This window comes from Petaurus breviceps, unplaced genomic scaffold (assembly GCF_028583685.1).
Source record: "Petaurus breviceps papuanus isolate PSGF00001 unplaced genomic scaffold, PetGlider_PUasm1.0 227, whole genome shotgun sequence".
In the NCBI taxonomy this organism is placed as follows: Eukaryota; Metazoa; Chordata; class Mammalia; order Diprotodontia; family Petauridae; genus Petaurus; species Petaurus breviceps.
In genome coordinates, this window is record NW_027185896.1 from 9,642,492 (window position 1) to 9,662,492 (window position 20,001).

At 36.5% G+C, this 20,001-nt stretch overlaps 1 protein-coding gene across 3 annotated transcripts in view; it reads right to left on the reverse strand.

Annotated features, from left to right (window-relative positions):
• RBM6 (RNA binding motif protein 6) overlaps window positions 1-20,001 on the reverse strand; it is a 104,903-nt gene that overhangs the window by 39,240 nt on the left and 45,662 nt on the right. The gene's annotated exons all lie outside the window — the stretch shown is intronic.

A 20,001-nucleotide genomic window follows, 5' to 3' on the forward strand; every position in this document is an offset into this window, starting at 1 on the left:
GCAAAAAAAAAAAAAAAAAAAAAAAAAAAAGAGAGAGAGAGAGAGAAATCTCCTAAAAACAAAAGCCCTTGACAACAATGTTTGGTACAAAATACAATAAACATATTGGAACTGAATCAGGTATAAACTAACTTTGTATTTGCTTCCTTCCCAAAAGCCCCCCCAAAATCACAGGATTTAGAACAGTAAAGGATCTTACAATTGTCTAGTTTAGTCTTCTCATTATACAGCCAAGGAAATTTACCCTAAAGGAGGTAATGACTTGCCAGACTTCACAAAAGTAGTAATGGGAAAGCCTTCTCAATACTTCCTTTTCTTAAACACAATTCATCTTCTAAATTCTTGTTATGTTTAGTTCTTATCCAGAGTCCATTTTTAAATTTATTCAAACACGACTTCACTTCATCAATTCCCTTACCTTTGGTACTACACCAGGCATATGCTCACAGGATAATAAATTTAGAGCTAGAAGGGACCATAGAGGCCATCTACACCAATCCCCTCAATTTACAGATGAAAAAATTGAGGGACAAAGTAGTTAAGTCACTTGCCTACAGTCACACAACAAAACAGCTGTTTTTCAAACCCAGGTACTTTGATTCCAAATCCAGCTTCTTTCCACTAAAGGAATTTCTAAACCACATCTGTTTCCCAAAGTTTTCAATGTGGTATAAATGGCCTAAATCTCTCCTCTACCTATACATACAAGATGGCTGATTAGAATCCTCTACTTAATAAACTTTCACAAAATTGAATACAATGGATCTCCCCTCAACTATTTCTTCTGAAAATGCTGGATCACATTTCCTCATCTAAGCATCTGGACTGAATAGTTCTCAAAATCACATGTCTAACAATGTCATTCCCCTACTCAGGAGGCTTCCCTGGCTCCCTACTGCAGCTGGGTTTCTGTGTTTGGCATTTGAAGCCCATGAAAATTCAGCTCTAATCTCTCTTTTTAGGTCGACTCCAGCTTAACATGTAACTATATTTCAGTCAAACTGGCTGACCTGATGTTACTCATACACTGCATTCCAAGTCCTACCTCCAGGCCTCATTCCCCTACATCTGGAATGTTCTCGTTTACGTTCACCTCTTAGAATCTTTGGCTCCCCCAGAACTTTAAATCTCTTTCATTACTGTTACTACCAGTCTGAGCTCCTTTAAAGCAAGGACTGTTTCTTTATATCTCTAGCAATTAACACGATACCTGGCACGTAGTAGGCATTCAATAAATGCTTACTGAACTAAACAATTGTGAAACTAAGAAAATAACATGAATCTGGAAAAGTAAACATAAAATCTTTTATTCCTGGTATTTGAATAATATTATTAAGCAATTCCTTTTTTATTTATTTTTCTTTTAGAAGTTATTTTGAGGTAATGGAAAAATAGCAGCCAAGAAAGCTACAACAAATCTGCAAGTCACAAGACACTGCAAAGACAGCATGGCTGAGCACACAACAAAGGTTACACCCACAGTGCTCCAAAGGAGAAAAGGCAACTTAAGGAAACACTATATAGAGTCATTCTTTAGACCTAGCTACTGAAAACAGGCATTATTTCCACTTGGTATTAAAGAACTTTAAATGTTTTCCTCCAACAAGATATATTAAGTCATAAAAGTTACATCCTTGATGACTGCTCAAAAATCCTCAGGATGACCAATAAATAAAATGGTGTATACTTGCCTCACTGGCCCAGGGTTCAAATGAAAGAGTAATTCATGTCAAACAGTAAGGTCCTCTAGATGCTCTAGCTGGCTGATGACATTATCCTGATTGTACCAAAGTCAGAATGAGACAGAATCTCAGAGATTCTAAATAACCACTCAAAAGAGACTATCCTAACATAGTTAGGAAAAGACCTAGGAAAGATCAAGGAGATGAAGAAATTGTACACCCAAACTCTGAGTTGCATCTGGATGAGTAACTGATTTAATTCTTCTAGACATATATGTTGGGCGACCACTGCAGAAGGACAATGAGCAGGACATGGCTGCACGTGAGAAACCACAAACTGTTTTCTATAATTCCCAAGAAGTTCCTTGGGACAAAAGAACATCTTTTACAATATTCTTCTAATAATGCTATGTGACTGGGAAACATGAAGTACCACAATTTCCAAAGAATCAAAATTGCAGGTGATCCTAAGAGCAGTGGAAAATGTATTTTGAGGCATGAGTTGGCTACAACGTATTACCAACTGCCAGAAGACAAATAAAAGCCTTCTATGAGAGTTAACCTTTCCTGCCTTGCCAGTGCTCTTCTCCCTGCCTTCCTCCCAGCTTGAATTTACATTGTCCTTACTCTATATGTATTTGGTATTTATCTGTATATATGTTGTTTTCCTCAGTATAGGTTTCCTGAGGGCAGGAACTGTTTCATTTTTACTTTTGTATCACCAATGTGATACCACGGTGCCTGGCATATATTTGGAACTTACTCAATGCTTGTTGAATTGAAACTGACAAAAAATATAGTCTAGCAGGGAGGCAGCTAGAGGACACAGTGGATAGAGCACTGGGCCCAAGGTAAGAAAGACCTGAGTTCAAATCCAGTCTCAGAATGTGTGTTACTGGCTATGTGACCCTGGGCAAGCCACTTAACCTGTGTTTGCCTTAATGCACTGGAGAAGGATCACTCCAGTATCTTTGCTAAGATCAGTGTACTACAGCGACAGGGTCACAAAGAGTCAGACACAACTGAACAACAATTATATTCTAGCAGATGATAACCAAAAAATGAGTTAAATACTGTGCATTACATAGTGAAATTAAGGGACAAACCAATGAATGGTCCATATTCCACACTGAAACCCACAGAACATAGACCCAGAAAAAGACCTGCAATGTGCTAGACACATTTTCAATGGAAAGTTTACAAGAGAACATGATTAAGAATTACAAAGGAAAAAAGGTATGGATGGATGGAAATACATACCCTTGGAGAAAGAATGCACAATGAAGAGTGAGCAAAGATCTTCTGAAGGATTCACTCATTATTTCTCCCCCAAGAATCTCTAAGGATCCCCATAAGGTAGGTGTCACACTTCTACACTACTGCTCCCTTGGAACACTGGAAGTGCTGTGGATATGCTTGGTCCTACACGGCAAAGATCTCTCTCTGATTAGTTTCAGCCCACTAATCCAGACTCAGAACTCCCAACAACATATCAAGGCAATGCTGCTGGCTCTTGTACTACATACCACTTTCTTCCTCACAAAATTCCAGGAAAAGGAACAATTATCTCTCTCCTATCAAGAGGTAAAGATGAGGCAATATAAAGGAGAAGGCTACAGTACTAATATACTGCAAAAGCAGGATTACAGTGATAAACATGCAAGGTCACTTTCTATTCTATGGGTTTGGGACCATTATTCCCAATGACTCCTTCAGCACTCTTTCTTCTTTCTACTTTATTACCCCCGAGAGTGAAGGGAAGAAATACTCCTAAAACGGTCTTTTTTTAATGAACAAAAAATATCAAAGCAAGGAAATATTTTCCAAAATGCTCACTTCAAAAGGCTAGTGTTCACAAGAATTCATGTATACTTTTCCTGCTTGCGTAACAGGGTTCCTAGGTCAAGATCAAATTTTCCCTTTCTTCAGGTGCTTTGATATTACAATAATTCCATGGATCTGTGAACACTCTTTCAGCATTGCAGAAAAGGAACCCATTCATACCTTCTCATCTTATGCTATTCCTTTCCATGCCCTTCAAATAAATTCTCCACAAGGATCATCCTCTAGGTCTTTCAATATTTACTGGGCATGAGTACAACAAACAATTCATTCCTGGTTCTTAATACATGAGCAGCCTATCTCCTTTTTCGATCAAACATGCCCCTGACGATGCTGCCACTCTATACATACAGGTCATCACTGGCAACATGCTATATAGAGTACTTATGCCCAACATTCTTCATAGCTCTGAATCATGAGCAATTTTCATTCTTTGTAGGTCATAATGTTCCGCAAAGAAGCAGGAGAATATTAGGGTGTGCAATTTTTTTTTAAGTTCAGAGGGTGATTAGGGTTTGCAGAAGTGATTTCTGGAACTGAAAGAAAAATATCTGGCTTCTAATCTGGAAGGCCAGAAATAGATGCCTTGGCAAATCGTTGGAAAAAAAGAAGGGTAAAAAATACGCTTACATAGTTAATTATAATCCTTGAAAAGGCATATGCCAGTAAAAGGGCGTGACATAAGAAAAAGAATGAGCAGATACAACGGGAAAGAAAAATGCCCAGACACCTTTTCTGACTGCCAGTCCCACAGCTCCTTATCTGCTGGATACTTTTCTCTATCACAAAAATCATGGAAACTGAAAGCTGAAAGAGACCTCAGCAGTGACCTAGTCCAACCCATTCACAAAAGGAGCTCCCACTATAACTTACATGACCTGTTCAGTAAATGAAATGACATCAAGAAAATGAAAATTGGGTCAAGGAAAAGGCACATAGACATGGTCTATTACCATTTCTTATATAAGTTTAACTGATGAATAGCAATCAAAAACCTCAATGAAAAGGTTAAAAAATAGCCTAGAAATCACCTCACTCAAACATTCAATCTCCTTGACAAATAGGCAGGCCAAAGGCAACACTGGTTTGACTATAATTTCCAACATATTACAAAGTAGGATGGTAGATTATGAGCAGCATCACTTCATAAAACAGAGATGCAGTAGATGGGGAAAAAAAAAGAATTTGTATGACACTTGAGTTGAGAACCAATTATGACAAACCATCCCAAAAGTATTCAAAAAGGTAATAGGTAGATAACAAACAAAAAAAGAAACTCAGCGAATATGCCTATATTCTATAACAAAACATTTTTTTCATCAATGATAATGGGAGCCTACCCCATTGTGGTAGGATAAAACCAGTCTCTAATAAGTTTTGTAATTAAGTGGCAATGGGACTAAAGGAGAAAAAGAAAGGAAAGACTGCTGAGGGAGGCCAACTCTGCAGAAAAAATATATGCTGAACTGACAAAAAGGCTGAGAATGCTGAAGGATTTTCAAGACAACTTAAGGAAGGGAAGAAAAGGGGCAGAGAAGGTCACATTAGATAAAGTGTACAATCTTGATTATATAAAATCAGAGTTTTTGCATAAACAAATTCAATACATAAAAGAAACAGTTAATTAGGGGGAAAATTTTTGCAGCAAATTTCTCTGATAAACATCTCATTTCCAAGATATGTAAAGTATTGATTCAAATTTATAAGAATAAGTCATTTCCCAAATAATAAATGGTTGAAGGATATAAACAGGCAATTCTCAAGGGAAGAAATTAATGCTCCAAATCACTACTAATTAGAGAAATGCAAATTAGTAACTCTGGGGTTCCACCCACACCCATCAGATTGGCAAATCTAACAAAACAACAATAGACCCACAGAGAAAAAAATGACAACTACCTCCTAGGGTTGTTGTGAGGATCAAATGAAATAACAATTGTAAAGTGCTTAGTACAAAGCCTGGCACATATAACTGCTATGTAAATGTTAGTTAGCTATTTGAACTCAGGTCTTCCTGACTGCAGACCCAGACCTCTATCACCAGTGCCTCTGAGTGCCACGGCAGCACATTATATACACAGCAAATTTTTTCAGAAAGTATAACAAGTTGGGGAGGCTAGGTGGCACAGTGAGTAAAGTGCCGGCCCTGGAGTTGGGAGGACCTGAGTTCAGTTCAGGCCTCAGACACTTAACACAAAAAAACTAGCCATGTAACCTTGGGCAAGTTACTTAACCCCAATTGCCCCCCAAAAAAGCAAAAAAAAAAAAAAAAAAAAAAAAGACAAAGTATAACAAGTGAAGACCTGAACAGGAATTTGGAATCTATAATTAACAGACAAGATTTACATTTAGTAAATATATTTCTGTATATAGAAATAGTACACTGCTAACTCAAATATCAAATAAACAGGTTGCAAATTGTTTAGAAGCATAAGAACCTGACTGGTCAGGGCCCAACCAGCTGCCAGGACTCCTCAGGCTCTCAGAGACAAGTGAAACATTTCCCAGAACCTTGGTATGTCATTCCTGGAAGCCTCAGTCAGATCATTGTTTTTAAAAGTTGAAGGAAATGTGTTCCCAGGCAAATATCCAAGGCTCTAATGCTGTCTATTCTGTAGAATTCCAGCTGAGAGAGGCTATCAAACAGAAGACAGAAAACTTATCTCTGCAGTTTATTCCATATCTCTAGGGAAGGAATTTTTTAACTTTTTTTTTTTTTTTTTGCATCATAGACCCTTTTGGCAGTCTGGTAAAACCTATAGATTCCTTCTCAAAATAATATTTTAAATGCATAAAATAAAATACATAGAAATAAATTAAAGAGAATAAATAAATAAAAGAGAAAATTGCTATGCCTTCTCCATGGGCTTTATATTCATTACCAAGTTGGTCAAGGTACAGTTGGCACCACCTTTACAAATACAACAGGCATAAAGTTCTAGTCACACCAGATTCCAGATGTAAAGTTTTGTGAAAAAGCAAAAGACGGGGCGGCTAGGTGGTGCAGTGAATAGAGCACCGGCCCGGGAGTCAGGAGAACCTGAGTTCAAATCCAGCCTCAGACCCTTGACAAATTACTAGCCGTGTGACTTTGGGCAAGTCACTTAACCCCAATTGCCCTCCAAAAAGCAAAAAAAAGCAAAAGAGATTGCACAATCATTCTAGTTACTTTTTGGAGTTGTCTTGTTTAAATGTTCATGATTTGGGGGGGGGGAGAATAAGGGTCTTTGCTATTGATTTAGCTTTATTTTTCTTCTGTTTGGTCATATAGTTGTAAGCTTGTGTGTGTTGTTAGAAGCAAAAACAACATGCATATATTTCTCAAAGGTTTAAAGAAAAGAAAAAATGGTATCATAAATGATTCCCATTCACCAAAGCTGCAGAACCATTGCAGACTAAGAGATTTAGAGATTTGTATCCTGGACCCCTGGAAATTTAGATATTTTGTAAATCAAAACAGAGTAAAAAGAACCCCGAGTCATCTAGACATAAAACAATAAGGAAATGGGAAAGAATTCAAGTCCCCGCTTTCAGGCCTAGAACTGGAACATGAAAATCCTAACTGTATGCATAGAATATTTTCTCTTACTTCCTGTAGACTTAAATTTCATTTTTCAAAATGTCAGTTATTTTCCTAAATTACAGCCCCACTTCTCTACCAGGGAGGTCTGTCTCATCTGTTTTCCGGAAGCAAAAGCATTCACTAAAATTAAGCTGAGTTCGGCTGCCTTTCAGTATTTTACCTTAATCTATATTATTTTAGTCACTGTGCAACCTGTTCTCGAGTCTGCTTTTCTTTGCTCTGCATCAGTTCATGTCTTGTTCTTTGAATTCCTCACAACCATCATTTCCACATCACAATGATATTCCATATATCCCATAAGTTAAGCTGTAATTACATGTCATAATTTGTTTAGCCATTCCCCCAGTTAATTGGCATTCACTAGCTTTCCAGTTTTTTGCTACCATAGAAAGAGCTACTATAAATATTTTAATATATCTGCGACTCTTCTTCTTTAGCTGACCTCCTTTAGGAATACGCCTAAGAGTGGAATCACTGGGTCAGAGAGTATGAAGTTTTGTAACTTTTATCACATAATTTCAAAGCGTGTTTCAGATTGTCTGGACAAATTCACAGCTCTGACTCCACTGAATCAGTGTAGATGTCTTCTTCCCACATCCGTCCAATATTCAGCGCTTCCACCTAATATTATTTTTGTCAATTTGGTGCATGTGAAGTGAAACCTCAGAGTTGTTTTAATTTGCATTTGTTAATTTTAGTGATACAGAGCATTCCCTTAATGAAAAACTTTTGAAAGGCACCACCATGTGGTGACCAGAGCTCTAAGAGGTATCTTTAAAAGCTGTATGTTTTTATGATTTTGTCAATATTGTGTAAATAGTCCTGGTTCTGCTTTTTTCACTTTGCATCAATTCATAAATATTAAGCTTTCCTAAATTCTTCATATTCCTTTTGATGGCACAACAATATTCCATTACATCTGTATATCAACATTTGTTTGGCCACTGCCCACTCCACAGACATTACATTTTTGATATAAGGAACCTTCCCTTGCCTCTGATGTTCTTGGGTTATATGAATAGCAGTAGCATCTCTGGGCCAAAGGATATGTACAGTTCAGTGACTTTTCTAGTACAACGCCAAACTGTTTCCAGAATGACTGAAACAACTGACAGTTCCACCAACAGTGCATTATGCCTGTCTTCCCACAGTCATTTCACTTTAAGTCTTTTGTCATGTTTGTCAAATTGACGGGGATAAGATGAAATCTCAAAGTTTTAATTTACATTTTTTTTATTATTAGTGATTTAGAACAATCTCTGAAATAAGCAGTGTTTGCTTTGCCCTTTTAAAAATACCTGCTTTTGACTGCATCTATTAGGGTGTATCTCTTGAGTTTATATTATTCTATCAATTCCCTATATTCTTAGATACCAGACCTTTAGTAGAGATACTTGCTTTGGAGGCTTTTGCCATCGACAATATACCTCATGCTAGACATACTGATTTTGTCCGTGCAAAAGCTTTTTAATTTTATCATTAATTTGTCTATTTTATCTTTTATGAACATTTCTATTCCTTCCTTAGTTAAAGTAACTCTAATCAGGTAACAAAAAGGTATAGATTTTCTTTCTCTTCTAATTTTTGAAATTATGTGACTTATATTTGGGTCTATAGGAGCTTATTGTGGTACATGGTGTTAATGCACTACTTATAAGTGCAATTTCTGTTTTCCCAGTAGTTCCTATCAAATAGAGAGTAATTTACTATTATCTGCATCACAGTGCTGATTAAGAGCTGGGTGCTGTATTTTGATTGTTTCTGCATCTTGCTTATTTAATCCAATCAATTGAGGTACTTCTTGTATTTTAACCAGTACAAAGTAGTTTTGATTATTGCTATTTTACAATATAATTTAAGATCTAGTACTGCTAGGTCTCCCTCTTCATTTCTACTTTTTTTTTCATGATTTCCCTTGAAATTCTAGATCATTTATTCTCTAAATTATTTTCTTTTTACTTTGTTTAGTTATACAAAGTAACTTCTTGGTAGTTCAACTGATAGAGCACTAAATCTGTAAACTTAAATTAGATTTAGACTTAGATACTTTATACATTGTCATGGCCTAAACAAGAACAACAAATGAATCTTTAATTGTTGAGTCTTGGCATGGAGTATATTTTCATTGCTATTAAAGGCTAAAGTCATATAAACAATCTCTATGAGCATTAGTCCAGGAAAAATATCTCCTCCAAATTACCTAAAGTTACATATGAGACAAATTCTACAGCAACAACATTCAACTCTTTCAAGAATTTGTTACTTAAAGTCATTCATCCAATACGAGTGCTTGTCATCTCATTCTTCTGAGAAAATTTCATGGAATTTATAATTTCATGGAGTTCATCTTCTCTCTAATCCATTCTGTACAATTTAAAACAGATCAACCCATCAGGTCCTTCCTTGGAACCTTGCCTCCACCTAACCTAGTCAACCTCATGTTCTGTACCTCCATCAAATAAACACCAAACTTATTCCCATATCTACGCCTCTACTCATGCTGCTCCCCCTGCCAGAAATGCCTTCCTCCCTTTTCCCTCATAAAAATTCTTCAGTTCCCACCTTCTCCATGAAGCTTCCTCCAAACTGTAACTCCAGGCCCCATTGACTTCTTCCTTCTCTAAACTACTTCCATGCTTTATTACTACTCAAATTAGCACTTAATTATTCTCTAATTATTTTATATAGGTATGAACCTTGAAAATGTAAGTTCCAAGAGGTCCAAGGAAATATCAGGGTACAGTAGAGTCAAGCCAAAAGTCTCTCCTGATTCAGTGCTCTATATGCCACACTGCCTTTCATAAGAATCTGGGTTTTTCTGAGAATATCTACCCAAATTCTGCTTCACAATTATTTGTTTAATCTGTTAAAATCCCAATTTTAGATAGTATTAAAGGAGGAATAAAACTTCCTGCAACTGGGGATGTATTTATCTTCAGATCTTTACAGGCAAAATATATAAAAATCAAGACACCATATGTCAAACATTGGAATCATTTACAGATTCATATCCATGGTGTAAGTTATAGTCTTATATCTAAGAAAACAAATCAAACCAGAACCAGAAACGGGTATAACAAAGTCATCTGAGCAACACCAAAGGCCTTCATTCCATTCTCAAGCTTTATTTTTAAAAAAAAATCCTTTTTTTTAATAGCTTCTAGAAGAGGATAACCAGGCAAGTAGTGCTTCATTTGTAAATTAGATCTGTCCTGGGTTTATTTAGGTCAGGATAAGAATAGATTCCTGAGAACTGAAGTGTTATTTGTAACTTCTCACCCAATATATATATTTTCAGAAGTGACAATGCAGATTTACTAAGGGCAACTCATGGGTTAGCTTTGAACTTTGATCATTTAAGTTTTTTTTTTCTTAAATAACACTTTAAAGATGCCTAGATTATAAGATCCTTCAGAGTAAAACCTGTTATTTCTGCCCAGCAGTACTGACAATGCTAGAGATTAAATGAAAACATGTCTATTGAATGAAATAAGGACCTAATAATTACTAGTACACATAAATATGTCTAAAAATAAGTTTATCAACTTTCCCCAAAAGCTGTGGTTCTTCTGATTTCATTATTTCTACAAATTAAACAACCATTCACTCAGTCTCCATATTTACAATCTTGGTATAATCTTTGGCTCTTCCTTCTCTCTTACCTACCACATCTAACTGGTTACCAAATCTTGCTGAATCTGCCCTGTACAACATCTCTCACATTCATCCACTCCTGGTCTATATCCATCACCTAGTATAGCATTTTGGTCCTCTCCAAGTATGAACGACAACAACCAATCAAGTATGGGCCCTTACTAATACCAACCTCAACTATTATTATAGTCTCTTAATACATGTATAAATTCTGCTCTCTCCCCTTTAAATCGTCCTTCATATTGATGCCACCAGATATACTGTTTACGTATAGGATTGTTCATCATGTTATTCGTCTACTCAGAATCTTTCAATGGCTCCCTACTGCCCATTGTGTAAAATTCAAAACTTGCCAGCCTGATAAATTTAAGACCCTATACAATCTGATGCCCCCCTTTCCATTCTCCCTATTACTCTCTCCATATTCTATATGCCAGCCAAACAAGACTACTCTATCCCCCATACATACATATCATTCCACCTCTGTGCCTTCATCCATTATTATCTGTAGGTAGATTATCTACCTGTAGGTAGACTGCTCTTACCTTCTCTTAGTGAGTTCCTTTCTTGTTGAATTCCTATTCATCAAGGCAACTAAATGGTACAGAGCATAGAATGTTGGACTTGGAGTTAGGAAGATCTGAGTTCAAATCCTGCCTCAGGCACTTACTAACTTCATGACCCTGGACAAGTCACTTAACCTGTTTACCTCAGTTTCCTCATTTGTAAAAATGGGAATAATAATAGTACCTACCTCTCATAGGTTTGTCGTGAGGACCAAATGAGTTGCAAACTTTAAAGTGCTATATATGTTAGATATTATTATTGTTGTTGTTATTGTTATTATTTTTGGTCTGAGTGAAATATCAACCCAAATGTCACCTCCTCTGGGAAGCCTCTTCCTGCCCTCCCAAGTCAGCAAGGACCTTCCCAGTCTTGGACTTCACACAATTTGCTTGTGCTTCTTTCACAATAATTAGTCTATTATTTATGTCTGACAATCTCTTCATCCAATCCTATCCTCTTTGATGCTTATGTTCACTAACAGTGATGTTACATAACTACAGACCATAAAACATAATCTCAGAAGCGACCCAAAAGGCATCAGAAACACACATGACTGTATGAATGAACTCTAATGTGCTGTGAATGTTGGCCTGGACAAAGATAACCTGAAAGAGCTCAGCATAGTTACTGTGGAAAGGAGTTAGGATGATCATGGACAGAAGTTGAAGCTATACAAATATGAGGCACTGGTATCTATAAAATATGAAAAGAACTAGATGAAGGACTTCACGATGCTAAATAGAGACTCTGTGAAAGTTTTATAAAAAATGTATAGAAGAATCACACAGGATGAGAAAACATGGACAGGCTCTGTTTTACCAGAGTCATGGAGTTTTGCTCCAGGGCACCAAAATTTGGAGAATACAAAAGAAAAAGGACACTTTTTAAAGCTTCCACAGTTTTAAAATTTGTTACACATTTGCATTTGGATAGGATTTTCATTCCTCTGCAGCACAGAAACTACTTAGGAAAAATAATTAGCTAAATGAAGATGTGACTTGATGGTAGGTATTCTGTTTCTTCCACCCACATACCAGATAAACTCCTTCCCTGGCAACCCTGCCAGCAATGACTTCAGTGTCCTGGGGTCTCTTCTCTCTGAGCTGATTAAAAGTTACATTGCAATAGGTAACAAAAGTGCTAATAATGATTCTACAATCTACACTACTTAAGACAGTACCCACACAATGCTAGTTCATGGATCCTTCAAGGTATGGACAAAGTCATTTGTTTACATATTATATTAGACATCATGAAAGCAGAGACCAAGTCTTCCACACACAGTAAGCATTTTAAAATATTTGTTGAATTTGTTGTTGAATTTAATTTTAACCAGCTGACTGTTCCCACAGATAACAGAGTTTACAGAATATGGTGATGATTATAATATTTCTATAGCTGAGGTTTGCAAAGTGCTTTACAAACATTATCTCATTTGATCCTCAGTAATAACCCTGTGACATAGGTGCTATTATTATACAAATCTTACAGATGAGGAAACAGAGGAAAACAGAGATTAAGTGACTTGCCCAGGATCACACTGCTAGTGAGTATCTGAAGCTAAACACGAATTCAAATATTGCTGATTCCAGGTCCAGTGCTCTATCCACAGCGCCACCTAGCTGCTTGTGGTATAAATACAATGGATCCTTAAGCTGTGATCAGTGACCTATGTTATAAATAGAATTAAAATGAGATCCTTTCAGTACTTACAGTTATATATTTCCCTGAATGAAAGCTGAAACAAAACACGATAACACAAAGAAGTCCATTTCAGTGGAATAAAAAGTTTTAGAATTTTTTTTAAACTTTGGTTTCTCTACTTTTAGCATCAAGCACTTTTTCTCTGCAAGTTTGCAAGAGACTTTACTTAAGATTTCAAATGCTTAGAAATGCTCCCTCTGTGGACTAAAAACCATCATTTAAACTTCTGAAAAGTGAGGCAGTCTAAATGATCAGACTTTACTGTAGATTGTATAAAGAGAAACAGCTAAATGTTTTTTCAATGTTGTTCTTATTTTAAGTATCACCTCCAACATGACTTTTCACATTCCTAGTCTTTTCTTTTTGTCCTCAAAGGTTAAGTTTACATTGAAAAGTTCCTGACAAGTCATAAATCAGAATCCTGAAGAACTGAGACAACATCCTCCTTAAATGTAATCCAGAAGGAAAAATAAAGACATTCCTCTTTTCTACAAATCACACAACTATAAGAGGAAATTAAGGAACTCAAAAGTACACAAAATCTGCTGACCAAATTAACTTTAATCCCATATTCCAGGAACTTCTCACAGTTTAGTTAACAGAGACAATTGGAAACCTAATTTAACTGTGATATTATAAAAAGCTCAGAACTCTGAAGCAGAAATCTTGGCCTCTGAAAACTACTGCATTCCCTAAAAAAAAAAAGTTTACCTTCAAGAAGCCTTGTCTTTGGATCTCACAGGAAATTGGCAAGATGAAAGCACTAAGGCACAACAATTCTTCACAGGGACATTTCCTCAGTTACTCTGTAAGGACAACTGTTTCATTTATTACAAAGTAAATGGAGATGACAGATGAAGTTTGAGTTTTTAAAATCATGTGGCCAAAAAGTTCTGATTTCTACCTATGTTATCAACAACCTTGAGCTAGATGCTTAACTTCTAATCTGTCTTAGTTCCTCAACTTCAGAACTCTCCTGGCAATCAGCATTTACCATCAGAGAGATTGCTGAGAAATTTCAAAATTAAAAATGCTGCTTTAGTTCATTTCCAGCTTCCAAATGCATCGACACACCTCCTATTTTTCATATCTACTTCTACATCAACTCCCTATTACCTTAAAAAAAAATTTTTTTTATTCCACAACCTGAAATTTTGCTTGGCAGAAAAATGGCATGAACCACCCCTGCTGTATAAATGTATATGTGTGTGTGTGTAGATATATATATATATATGGGTGTATATATATGCAATATTAATGCTGCCTCGTTTTAGAGAACTCCAAATCCATGCAGAGTTGGAAGCAAATAACTCTGAAAATCAAGTGATTACTGCATCATTAATACCTTTAAGCATAAAGGAATTCTTTAACCTGAAGTGATCCTAAAGGATAGACTCTTTTACATAACATGAGAGTGTAGGCTAGTGTAAAGAACATTTGACTTGGAATCAGAAAGCTAATTTAAAACCTTTTCTACCTGTCTGACCCCAGGAAACTAATTTAGCTTCTCTGGACCTCACCTTCCACATTTCAATATGAACTAAATGTATGCTAAGGAACTGTCCCGCTCTAGAAAGACAGCAGTAATGGCCAACATTACACAATAATGGCTGTAGTTTACAAGGCAAACCAAAAGAGAAAAAGGCCCCAGATATTACACAGCACCTTGCAAACACTGTAGTAGGAAAGGATAAGATCCTTCTCAATTAAAAGGAACCCCAGAAACCGCACTGACTTCTTCTTTTCCTTCCAGCTTCCCCAGATCTCTGCAGGCTGACTCTCTGGACAGTGTTGGGAGTCTTACTTCTGAGCAAACACTTTTGTGAGCACAAACTCTGAGGAGTTGGGCAATCCTAAGACATGGTTTAACTGAGGAGAAAACAGATAAGGGCCAGAACTATGGCCTCAAGCATCTTGTTCTTTCCTAAGTCACTATGAATCCCAGCATGTAAACTGAATATTTTCCCTAGCACAATGATATACACACAGTTGGTTCTTAATGTAGGTTGAACTTAATTGATAAGTAAAAAGACAAAGAAAAGAGTTGGCATGACAAAGGAACTCAGAATCTAGTGTTATAAATTATGGAAACTAGTATTTATATAGTGCTTTAAGAACTGCAAAACACTTTACAATTACGATATCACTTGATCTTCACAACAGCCAAGGAAAGTAGGTGTTATTATTATCCCCATTTTACAGAGGAGGAAACTGAGAGTAAGTGAAGTTAGGTGACTTGCCCAGAGTCACACAGCTCAGTGAGTGTCTAAGGCCATATTAATACTTTACTTCTCCATCTGTTGCTAAAAGGAACTTCACAACAGTGTAGTGAAATCCAGGGTTAGGAAACAGACTGATTAAATGAACTAGTTAGAAAAGGAATCTACCTGCTCTATCTGTAGCCCCAACCAAAAATTTCATCTGCATTAAAAACCCTCATAAAAATTCATGGGAGGAAGTAGGACACAGGGCTCCTTAGGAACATAATTTTATAACAAGTAATATACAACACAGTCCTTTCTGATCCTGTCAAAAAAGAAAGGGAAGCTAAAAGAAGGGCCTGGCTGTACTACCTAGCCACAGGACCTATTTAAAAAAAAAATATATATATATATATAAATTGGATTAAAAGATATGACCTCAATTAGTTGCAAATTAAGAACCAAATTTCTTCAGTAAAGCATCTCAGTAATCCAGAACATAGAGTGCTGGACTTCTGAGTCACAACAACCTGAGTTCAAGTTACACCTCAGATACTTACTGGCTATGTGACCCTGGGCAAGTTACTTAACCTAAGCCTCAGTTTCTTCATCAGTAAAATGAAGAAAATAACAGCATCTACCTCACAGGGTTGTTATAAGGATTCATTTAGACATGTAAAGCACTTTGAAAAAAAAATGTTATATAACTGTTAGTTATTACCATTATCATCATCATTCCATATGAAAATGTGTCCTTGTGGGATAAGATACAACAATCAATTATAAGATGGCATAGATGAATTAAAAAAAAAAACACCTAGATTTCAAGAATGGGGAAAATGAAGACTGGTTAATCTAGGAACATTCCCCTGATAATTCAAGTCTTGCATATTTAAAATTTTTTATTTCTCACTGAGCTAAAAGGCCAAAGTGGACATAGGACAAAGTTCTCCTTGGCACTTTTCTTCAAGGTTCAACCACCACCAGATGCTCTTCCAGTGGTACAAGTTTTCTGGCTAACAAATATTACAGTCACATTCCCATAAGATTCAAAGATATGCTGAATCAACTCCAGATTAAAGCTGCTGAACTCAACATCCAAGGAGTCAGCAGGTCTCATCTGCTGGTAGAAAACCTGGTCCTGTAAATAGACGTTGGATTCAAAAAAACACGTTTACTTCTGGACACCTTACTTTCTACCCCCAGAAAACCTGTATGGGGTAGAACAGGGATATATACTAACTCAGAAAGTACAATATGCCTTCCTTTTTTGTTGGAAAAGTGATTCTTTTGCTATGTAGCTGAGATTGTAGGGCTTTCTCATCACAAATTTCATACCATATATTTGTAAATTCTACTTTGTCACTCTGACTATAAGTACTAATGTGGTCCTTATAAGTGTTCTTAGCTTGAAGACTAAGTATTATCTAATTTCTACCAACCTCATTAGGAGCTCCCAATGAACCTTGAATCCACCCCCTACAGTTTGGGAAATGGAAGGGGGTTTCCCAGCTCTATTCACATAAGTTGACCTAATGCTCTGACTGGAACAACAAACACATACCTTGTTCAGGTTTCTGCCAAACAGTTGCAGGAGTCTAACATTTTCACAAACATGCTAGCATACTCTCGCATTTTCAAAAACCCATTTCTCTCAACTTTGTTGGCTACAAAAAACCTGCTTCAAAAAACTCACTAAATTCTGCAGCCACATTTTTCCACACTGGAAAAAACAATGACAAAGTTAGCGCTCACGTGGTATGCCGTGTTTCTTTCTGAAGTCAACAGATGCTATATCATCTAGTCAAGTTACCCTTGGCTAAAGAATTCCAATTCCCCTGAACCAGTTAATGCCAAGAATCTATTTCAGACACGAATTTCTTTCCTAGAGTTATCTTTAGCCAGTCATTTCTAATATACATTGAGTCAAACTAGAATAGTGGTCAAAGGTAATTTGGGGGCCTACACTAAATCTACAAGCTAAATAATGAAGTTAATCCAAAACAATTTCTCTGTGCCTCAACCATACATTTCAAAAAAGCATTAGATTATGAGGCATCTTATTAATCAAATTCAGTGGAAGTTTATAATACTGAAAATAAATCAAAATTCTATCACTATGCTTCTTGCTTCCTTCTCCAATCAGAAGCACAAGTTTAATAAAACACAGAGTTTAAAACTTACTATCTTCAGTCTTAATTCCTAATAACACAGTCAAGAAAGACAAGCCAAAAATACTAGTCACTGCTACCACTCAAACAAAAAAGTACCCAAAAGCAGCAGCCCCCAAGGGTGGAGGAGAGATATGTAACTAAAAGGTGCTCCAACTGACTTTCTCCTATAGTGACCAGGTATCAAAATACCTGAAAGCCCCCCACATGGAATCACAGCCAGAAAAACCTTTCTGACTAATGTTTCTCTAGCAAGTCTGCACTTCCAGTATCCTCAAAATGAGGAAAGCTGCCACCAGCTCTGATCTCTGAAGAATAAATGTAGTTGCTAAGAAACATACTCAAGCAACCCTGAGGTGAGCCCTGTGTGTAAAGTCTTACAGCAGCATCATCCTCTGCATATCCACAACCCACAACACTTGACAAAGCCTAATGAAAAGCATTTGCTTTTGTCTGCTACAACTATGAAGACTGGTAGATGGAGTATGAAAGAAAACTTCTTGCCCCTCAGTTAAGTACAAAATAAAATGGAAACTTTCTTAACTGGATGCATTATACCTCCTCAAACTCAAACACATACACACACACATGCTCTATGTTTAGAGGCATACAGCAGATCCTGGTGATTCTGAATCTGGCCATCAGTACTAATATGAGGGTAGATGTCATCTACAGAAGGAAATGGGGGAAAGGGGAAAGTAAAGTATCTGTAACTGTTTGTCTATGTTAAGAAAACAAAGGGTCTCAGCTTAATAAAGGAAATCGATCATGCTTTATTCTAAGAGCTGAGATGCTGAAGCAGCGGTCAGGTAAGTTTCCTCAATATTCCTCTCCATCTCTACTTGCTCTCAGCCTTGGCAATAGGCTTCAGAGTTGAAGGGAATTTTAAAGATCACCTAGTCCCTTCATTTTGCAGAGAGGGAAACTGAAGCCCGGAAAGGTTTAAGGACTTGCCTAAGGTCACACAGCTAATCTAGAGCAGAGCTGAGATTCTAACCAAGGTCCCCCAACACTAAGCCCATTATCCTTTACCCAACACTCATATGCCTTCTCCACAAATTCTTTGGTTTCTCTATGGCATTTCCATACAATGATGTACAATGATTATCTCCAACACTATTTTTTAAAGGATGCCAATTTGGATGCATTCCAGGACATGACAGAACAGCTTAACCCCTTTTAAAGAGTTAATTTTCCCCCCTATTGAGCTCCATCTCAAATGAAAAATTTTAGTTAAGTTTTTCATTTTAGGAGAAAGTGATTTTTCACAATGTGTGAAACATAAGGGAAGAAGGACTAATTCATGGGGCAATATTAGCATAAGTGCTAAGAAGAAAAGCACTTAAGTAACAGCTAAGTTATCCAAAGAAAGGACATAATGACCACTTTAATATTGGAAAAGAGAATCATTAAATAAAGAGAAAATTCTTTAGGCTTGGAACAACAATGTGTTGGCTGCTGGTTCAATGCAAATTAACAGAGAAAGTATAACACTGACATCAGTAATAACTTCTTAACTATAAGCTCTGATTTTAAAAAAGTCCAACTAATGTTGTACCTACTATTGTTCCAAGCATTTAAACAGAATCATACATGTATCTGAGAGAAAATCCTCAAGAATTCATGAATCACACATAATTTGAACTGGCTATGTCTACTTATAGATTATAAATTTTCAGAAGGTAGCAACTACGTCTATCTTACTTATTTACGTTGAGAGGCAACAATAGTAACAAAAACAAACAAAAAAACAAAACCAAAACATGCTAGAGTTGAAGCCAGGAGGTCTGTTAAAAAACTTAGCTCCAACAATTACTAGCTATATGACCAAAGGCAAGTCATTTAACTTCTCTGAGCCTATCTTTATCAATAAAATGGGTATAAAAGTTGCCCTATCTAACTCATAAGGCTGATATGAGGAAAGTACTCTGAGAGCCTAAAAGCACTTAAAAGTTTTGGGGTTTTTTTACAATTATAATTTGTACAGAGTCCCTCATAAGGTCATGTGCAAGTGTACTATTCATAAAAACCACTGAATATTAATTAGAATAATTTCCATGACTGAGAAAAGAGTTCTAAAAACTGATCTGCTCTTTTCTGAAAGCAGTTCACACAAGGAGTCTGACATTTTAGACTTTTAACTCTCCTTGTAACAATATACAAAAAACAAAGTTGGAATCAACTGCTTTGCCTATTAGGAACTCTAACAGAGTTGCCTCAGAGAGAGTGCAACAGCCAGAAGTAAAACACAGACATGTATCATAGGAAACCGTGATTACGTTTGTTCTACTTAGCCCTAGAGGACACAACTAGGACCGATGAGGGGAAGATTCTGAACAGCAACAAGGAAAGATGTTTCCCGTTGGCGCAGTCGAAATGGTGAAAACCTAGAGTAGATATGTTCTTGTGCCAGTTACAGCTGTAGCCCTAAGTACCTAAGTCTCACTTCCTGTTAGGTGAATGCAATGTTGTCACAAAAAGGAAAAGAAAAACTTAACAAACTATGTTAACTTAAACAAGCTTAAGGACTGAAAGAATTTGAATCACTCTTAAATGTTATGAGCATGTAGATTACTAAGTAGAATTTAAACAAATTT